This window comes from Bubalus bubalis, chromosome 20 (genome assembly GCF_019923935.1).
Source record: "Bubalus bubalis isolate 160015118507 breed Murrah chromosome 20, NDDB_SH_1, whole genome shotgun sequence".
Classification (NCBI taxonomy): domain Eukaryota; kingdom Metazoa; phylum Chordata; class Mammalia; order Artiodactyla; family Bovidae; genus Bubalus; species Bubalus bubalis.
This window is the reverse complement of record NC_059176.1, coordinates 453,798-462,884: the sequence shown is the minus strand read 5'-3', so window position 1 is coordinate 462,884 and position 9,087 is coordinate 453,798.

Sequence of the window (9,087 nt, the reverse complement as noted above, 5' to 3'; positions counted from 1 at the left end):
CCTGCACTTTCGCTGATCTTGTGATCCCACTGGATCACCAATAAAACCCAAATATGCTTCTCATCTCATGGGACTGGAAGGCCGCACACGACATCCACAAATCCACTGCCAGTTGGTTTCTATGGGGTTTAATTTATGGCATCAGAAGTGGGATCCATGCAATCCCCAACAACTCCCAAGCCATGAGCAATCAGATGCTGGTACCCACTCTGACCTGTTGAGTTCAGTGCTCTCTGGATGAGTGTGGTCTCGTAGCTTTGTGTGGAGTCTTTAGGGTTTTCTATCTACAGTGTTCCATAGATCATGAGAATTTGGCCTCTTGTGGTAAAGAATCCACTTGCAATGTAGGAGAGCTGGGTTGACTCCCCGTGTGTGAGATCCCTGGAGTAGGAAATGGCAACCCACTCCAGGATTCTTGCCTAGAAAGGACAAAGAAGACTGGCGCGCTAGAGTCCCTGGGGCAACACAGTGCCAGACACGACTGAGGGACTAACACACACTTATCTCTAAACTCTATGCCGGCCCAGCAGTTCTGAAACGAAAGCTGACAGTGATACAGGTCTTCTTCACGAAACGGAAGGAAACAATCCAACTTACTACCTCCAGAAATTAAAACAGAAACGCCACAAAAGCCCAGAGGCAGTAGTGGAAAGGAAAGGACAAAACAGTGCAGAAATTAATAATGTTGAGAGGAACACACACACAGAACACAAGACGATCAGTGAATCAGGCTGGTGCTGCTGCTGTCAGTGCCGTCGTTTCAAAGACAAAGAAAAGCACAAACCTGTCGCCAGTCTCCCAAGGAGGAACAAGAACTTACTGGAATGAAACAAAATATAGAAAAGACATAAAGCTAATACCTCAGAGATACAGAAAATCATATGAGATGATTACAAACACTTGTATGCCAACAAATTGGACAGTCTAGAAGAAATGGACAAATTCCTAAACTGTAAAACCTGCAGGACTGAATCAAGATGGAGGAGACAACATGGAGAGACTGATCATGTGTGTGAAAATTGAATTTCATCATAGTAATTTTAAAATCTTCCAAGGAGCAACAGTCTCGGAACAGAAAGTTTCTCTAGGGACTTTTATAAAATGTACCTATGATGAATTTAATGCAAAACTTCTGAAAACCTATTAGCAAATCAAATTCAACAATGAATAGAGAGGATCATGCACCATCCTCAATTGTCTTTTCCTTGAAGGTCACAGCAATGGTTCAAGATCCAAGCAGCAGGAAATAGGCTGGTGAAAGTGCTTAGCTTCAAATATGCACCGCCTCCCACGAAAAGGAATGGAAAGTAAAGGGGAAGATCAACAGGCCCAGAGGCTGGAAGAGGAGCCAAAGAAGATTATTCCCAGACCTTGGACTTAGTAGGGTTTGCATGGAGGGATTTAAACACTCTCGGGGTCAGTGGGGCCTCCCTGGTGGCTCAACAGTGAAGAATCTGCTTGCACTGAAAGAAATGCAGGAGACTTGGGTTCAGTCCCTGGGCTGGGAAGAATCCTCTGGAGGAGCAAATACCAGCCCACTCCAGTATTCTCGGCCTGGAGAACCCCATGAACTGAGGCGCTTGGCAGGCTATAGTCCATAGGGTGGCAAAGAGTCAGACACAACTGTTGCACTGAGCACTCGTGCACACTGGGACCAGGGGTCCTTTCTGACTTACATTTATCCTTTATACGGAATGAAACTCCTTGTAGCTGAGATACGCCTGTCTTCGTGTTGTATTTTACAACACAAATCCTCATGCATAGCTGTTAGAGGACTAGATTTGGGACTTGGGGTTGATGGTATTTAGACCAACTTTGCTCTACAATCTTTATTATAATCGACATTATAATTTAGTGTCAATTCTTAGGTGGACATTTGGGAGGTTTTCTGGGATTTGCTAAGTGTAATGGGCCTGTGGGAAGGATGTATTTGCAGGGCTGAAGGTGGACTGTGTTTGTCTGAATCATTCATTGAGTCTCTGAATGTCATCTCACTTGGCATTAGGGACTTTGGCAAATGTGACTAATTGAGAGGTCTGCTTTTCCTGGATTATCAGGTGGCTCCAGTTGAAACCACAAATGTGTTCATCAGAGGGAGGCCAAGGGCATCTGGCCCTGGGAGAAGTGACCACTGATGGAAGGTGCTTTGCTGGGCTGTGCAGATGAAGGAAGTGGCTGAGAGCCAGGGATACGGGCAGTGAAGCTCTAGACTGGACACGGCAAAGAAGCAGATTGTCCCTGACTTTATCCTTTCAGAGTGCACAACAGGAGCTCAGGTGGGGTGTTCTGTAAGCAAGCCTTTATTTCCCACAGTCCTAGAGGCTGGAAGCCCCAGGTCAGAACACCAGTGAGGCTGCCTTCTGGTGAGGCCCCCTTCCTGGTTCACATCTGGCACCTTCCTGCTGGGTCCTTACCTGGTGGACAGGGACAAGTATGTTCTCTGGGGATTCTTAGAAAGACTCCAACCCAAATCATGAGGACTCTCCTCTCATGAAGTAAGCATCTGCCAAAGACCCCGATTCTAGCAGCATTCTCCGGGGTGCACAGGAATTCCAAACCTGAATTCTGGGGGCACAGATGCATTCAGACCCTGAGAGCCTTGGAACTGTGGTCCTGTCGCATCTGGATTCCAATCCAGTGAAACTGATATCAGACTCTGAACTGTGGACTAAAAGGGAATGTGTGTGTGTTGGTTTGAATTCCACACGTATGGGAACTTGGCACAATGCTCAGCAGAGTGATACAGGCTAGGACGTGGGTCTCACATCCACCAGTGTCTCCCACATGGCTCCAACTTTCTCGGTGACCACAAGCACTGCCCCTGGGGACAGGGCACTGCAGGCCGTGGTCCCTGTGAGGAACCATGTGCTGCCACAGACTGAGGGACTATGCACCCCTCGACTCTGACTCTATAACCCTGCTTGTGGCTGTCTGACCAGATGCCATGTGTGGGCTGCTTGGCAGAGACTGGGAAATAGAAATTCACCCTTGGGATCCCCCAAGGACGATGACACTTTTCAAACTAAAGAGTGAGCCGGAGGACTTGCCAGGACACTCTACAGAATAAGAATCCCATACTTGACATTAACCAAGTATTCCCAGATAATGCCTCCCCTAACATTCCCAAGAAGAATGAGGCTCTCAATACCCGTGCTAAAAAAGGAATAAAAATCCATAACCCTTTGGAGAGAAACCTTTATCTTGAATTTTTCTTTCATATACTTGTCATCTTGAGATCTTGCTCAAAAACACCAGTGTCCCAGGAGAGCATGATCTGATCTCTCAGATTCCAGACTCTTGGTGACGAGAAATCAGGAAAACCATCATTTTTCTCCTGTCTACTCCCAGCACAGCCGCCCTGCCCCTCAGGGTTTCTGACACCCTCAGGATGTGGGTTTTCACACTGTGTGTCTCACACAGTAATAAACAGCCGTGTCCTCAGACCTCAGACTGCTCAGCTCCACGTAGGCAGTGCTGGTGGATGTGTCTGCAGCCAAGGTGACTCTACCCTGGAACTTCTGTGCCTACTTTGCTCCACCATCTTTGCTGTCAATCTGTCCATCCGTTCAAGACCTTGCTGAGGGGCCTGTCGCCCCCAGTGCATGTAGTCAGTAAAGGTGTATCCAGAAGCCTTGCAGGACACCTTCACTTATGCTCCAGGCTTCCTCAGCTCAGCCCCAACTTCACCAGCTGCACCTGGGAGTGCACACCTGTGGACAGGGGACAGAAGTGCATGAACCCCTTTGACTGGACCCTGTCCCTTCTTCACCCCAGCACCAGGATGACCCTGACCTGGAGCCAAGGCCACCAGGAGGAGGACTGTCCAGCTCCAGTCCCTGGTGAGGGCTGTGCTCCCAGGACTGCTGTGCAGAGCCGGTGTTGCTCTGGGTGATGTTCTCAGGGCTCAGAATATCCGTATTTAACCTAGGACACCTCAGGTCACCTGCATGTTCTGAGGCTGAAAACTTTACACTCAATACATGGGCGATATTAGGAAGGAGCAGACTTATGACCCATGACCATGCTCAGTGGGTTTGTGTCCGTGTCCTCATGCTTGTTTGAGGGCGTGTGTCCTGCCAGGTCCCTGACTCCTGTGCACACAGAGCTCTTCCACTGTGGGACCCGCCCCAGAGGACACAGTCCGCATCGTGACCCAGCCTTTAGTGCCACAGAGACATCTTCACTTCTAATCAGTGTGCTCCCCCAAAGTCAGCGACCACTGGGTATTCACATACACACACACACCTACCTGTCACACACACAGCTGTTACACAGACACACACACCTGTCACACACACACACACTTGTCACACACACATACAAAACTGTCACACACAAGCACTCACACCTGTCACACAGACATACAGACACACACAGTCACATAAAACTGCCACACACACACACACCTGTCATACACAAACACAGCCATTCACACACACAGACACAGCTGTTACACACACATACACCTGTTACACACAAAGAGACCTGTCACACACATACAGACATATCTGTCACACGCTCACACACCTGTCTCACACACCCACCACCTGTAACACACACAACTGTTACAAACACACAATGTTATATACACACCCTCCTGTAACACAGACATCTACTACACAGAAACACACACCGTTCACACACACACGTTACACACACACACACCTGTTGCACACATACCTGTTACATATACACACCTCTGTCACACAGACATACAGGCACACATACATATGTCAAACATACCTATCACACACACACAACAGTCACATAGACACCTGTTATATAAACACACACCTGTCACACAGACATACAGAGATATATACTCACAAACACTTTCACGCTCACACATACAGACACAAAACGAATCCACACATTCACATGCTCAGATGCACACATAAACACCCTCGCACTTACATATGCACACTCACATGCACACACATACACTCACTCATATATATACACACACACAAACATGCATACTTACTCACATTCACACACTCACATACACACTCACAGACATATAGATATATACTTCTAATGGCCTCACTCTGCTGTGTATTCCCAACAGTCCTGAATATTAAACGTCAACCAATCCTTGTCCTGCTAGTTATTGTTTTCAGTGTAAAGAGAAGACTCCATCTCTGAGACTCCCGGCCCCTTCCCACATGCTCCTGGGCAGCAGCCCTGCACTGGGGTCCTGGGCACCCCCTGCCTGGGCTCACAGGGCATTCCTAGCAGTGTTTCTAGTCTGGTATTAAGTGGCTGTGTTCCATCTTCAGACTATTCTTCTAGAGACAGCATGTTCTTTAATCATCTCTAGAAATAGCCTCAATAAACGCACACACTCTGTAGAGAGACCCCAGGAAGGAGTTTGTGAGAACACCTGGACGTCGCTGCCCTGGGGCTGCAGGGGCACTGATGCAGTTGACACTCACAGTGAGTCCAGAGGCTCTCGAGGACGTGGGGTCCCTTGGCCTCCTGGAGCCCCCCGTGGGCTAACATCATGTCACAGGATAGCTGCATGCAGAAGCACGGGGCTCGATGCCCACTCCACCTACCATTCATTCCTGGGCTCACCTGTTCTTGCAGCACCTTGCCCTTCAGGGGCCCCACAAGAAGGTCCAGATGAGCCCCCTTGTCGGAAACCATTGCAGTCGCCCAGACAACTCACAGCACAAACACCTGAGGGGCTGCCTAGTGCCCACACCTGTGAGAGGAGACCCTGAGACATCAGAGGAGGACGAGGCAGAGGCCTTCTCAGCTGACTCAGGGGAGGCTGCCCTGAGGGTGCTCACCCAGGGAATGGGGCAGTGAGCATGCTCAGTCACTCAGTCGTGTCTGACCCTTTGATATGCCACAGACTGTAGCCACCAGACTCCTCCGTCCATGGGATTCTCCGGGCAGGAACACTGGAGAGGGTTGCCACAACAGCACCCTGCAGAGAAGCTAGGCCAGCCATGTGCATGTCCCCTGGCAGGACATCGCTTCAGCAGAATGGCCTCGGGGTGCATCCGTCCTCAGACTCCATCCTGCTTCTCTCCATCCCTCCTGACCACCTGCCTGAGGACCTCAGGACCTGGTGTCAGTGGGGAGATAGGTCAGTGGGGAGTCAGCCACGTGTCCTCCAGCAGGACCCTGTGACAAACCTGCTTCCCCCTGTTCTGAGGCTCTGAAGGAACCTTCATAAATATTCCTGAGATCGTCAGATACCCAAGAGAGGAGAGGGATACTGGCCATGTCGATCAGGCAGGAGAGAGCGGGTCTGAGGCCAGTAGTGAGGGCTCCAAGCCTGGTCTCAAGCTGTGGGTACCAGACCTCAGCGCCCTGCCTCCTGGATGTCGTCTGGCTGTGGTGTCTGCACACTAGCTCCCCTCCTCAAAGAGGCTGCATATCGTAGCTCTGCCAGGTCCCTGGAGGTCACATGTGGGTAGGGGCTACATGCATTGTTGAGGTTGAATACCCATGACTCAGGGGATCTGGGTCTGGGCACTGAGCGTCACCAGGGTTTTCAGTATTGGCCCATCCACGTAATACTCCCTCCTGGTCTGCAGTGCCCTGGTCCAGTCGCTTCACTTTGCCATAAGATATGACCCCTCCGTAGGTCTGCAGTAGACAAGAATTTCTGTTCACCTCCTAGGAGAAGCTGGGGGAAGAGCTCTTCTATGAAGGGTCTGCCTGATGAGCCTTCTGGATAGGTGTTAACATTTCTCAGCGTTTGCCTTCCCCTCGTTGCTCAGGTGTCCTGAAGGGATAAATGTGAACACTCACCTTGAAGATCTGGATATTTCTGGAGTTATATCCCACAAACCATGCACTGCGGCCCCCAGGATCTCTTATCCTCACAGTGGTTATTGCTGATCCTGCAGGAATTGGTAGTAATTACCCTGAAGGTGCTCCTCCTGAAGCTTCGCTTCCATGGGCAGATCTCACCTGGACTGTGGATTGTCCACCTCTCTGGTTTTGTGCTGGGGGATTCCCCTGCAATGTTAGGACTCTGTTAGGTCCAGGGAAAGTTTTGGTGTTGAGAATTTCCTTGCTTTAATAATGGAGATGACAGTTTCCACACACACTACCTCTTGATGCAGGAACCAGCAGGTACCAGCTGAGGTTGTCTTGACCTGGGAGCGAAGGAGAAATCAAATGTCACTGAGTCAGAGGAGCCTGGACAGACTTGACCAACATAGAGAGACAGGGATGAGGACTCAGCAGGGCACTTATTTTAGGCTCAGATTCTGAAGCTCTTCCAAGAAGCTGGAATTCAGAAAGCACCATGGTGAGAGATGTTACCTCCCTGGTGACCAAGTTCTAGTCAGAAGTCAGGACAAAGCGCCTCTCTGTGATTCAGGGTTCCTGAGGTAATTTGATAGGAGCTGTCCCCCTTCTCCCAGCCCCTTTCCATGTTCCCGTGTTACCAGGGAATGCATTAATCACATCCGTACATGAGGGGGTCCCCTGGGGAGGGGCTGACATGTGGCTGTGCCATGTGGAAGGTTGTTCATTTTCTCCAGGTACATGAACTGCTAACTTCACCAAATCTGGGGCCACCCGCATCTGGGCTCCTTGTTTCATTGGCTTGTGATTTTTCTCATTGTTTGGGCTTCCGTGATTCAGTTCAAGCTTTCCTGAGAGCATGCTCCTTGGAAGAAAAGCTTTGACCAACCTAGACAGTGCATTAAAAAGGGGAGACTTTATTTGCTGGCCAAAGTCTGTCTTGTAAAGCTATGGATTTTTCAGTAGTCATGTATGGATACGAGAGTTGGACCATAAAGAAAGCTGAGCACTGAAGTATTGATGCTTTTGAACCGTGGTGTTAGAGAAGACTGTTGAGAGTTTTTGGTATGCAAGGAGATCAAACCAGTCTATCCTAAAGGAAATCAGTCCTGAATATTCATTGGAAGGACTGATGCTGAAGCTGAAGCTCCAATACTTTGGCCACATGCTTTGAAGAACAGACTCATTGGAATAGACCCTGATACTGGGAAAGATTGAAAACTTGAGGAAAAGGGATGACAGAGGATGAGATGGTTGGATGGCATCATCGACTGGATGGACATAAGCTCGAGCAAGTTCTGGGAGTTGGAGATGGACAGGGAAGTCTGGCATGCTACAGTCCATGGGGTTTGAAAAGTCAGCCATTACTTAGCAGCTGAACTGTTAGCTCAGTTGGTAAAGAATCACCCTACAGTATAGGATTCGACTCCTGGGACTGGAAGATCTGCTGGAGAAAGGATAGGCTACCCACTCCAGTATACTTGAGCTTCCATTGTGGCTCAGGTGGTGAAGAATCTGCCTGCAGTTTGGGATACCTGTTTGATCCCTGGTTGGGCAGATGCCCTGTAGAAGGAAATGCTACTCACTCCGGTATTCTTCCTTGGAGAATTCCATGGACTGTATATTCCGTGGGGTCACAAAGAGTTGGCACAGGGCAACTTTCACTTTCTCATTGTTTCTCTGTTCCCTTTGTCTTTGTGTGATTTCTGAACGAGACTCACATAAGTATCAAAAGATGGCGCTAGTGATAAGGAACCCGCCTCCCAATAAGCAGATGTAAGAGACACAGGATTGATCCCTGCGTCAAGAAGATGCCCTGGAGGAGGGCATGGTAACTTGCTGCAGTCTTCTTACTTGGAAAATTTCATGGACAGAGGAGCCTCATGGGCTATAGTGCATTGGGTGGTAAAGAGTCTGACATGACTGGAGTGACCAGCATGCATATTAGGACAAAAGTGATTTAAAATCACCATGTTCCATGCTAAGGTCGTGTTTGTTCCATGAGACAGTCAGGAGGGATGCTGAACATGAAGATGGTGCTCACAATGGCTTCTTTATTTCAGGGAATATTCTGTATATTCCTTAGATGTATTGTACTCTCTCCTTGAAAGACTTGTCCTCATATAAACTTCTGGTGGCTCATAGCTTGACAAGAAAGCTGAGGATATCAAGTAGGAATTGTTTTTAAAGTAAAGCTCCCCTTAGTGTGTGTCCTCGATCTGACGTAAAACCACCCAAAGGACAGAAGTTACTACACCTACTAGAGCCTGTCAATTAGTGAAGGGAGAATGCCCTTGGTGGAGCTCAAAAGATGAC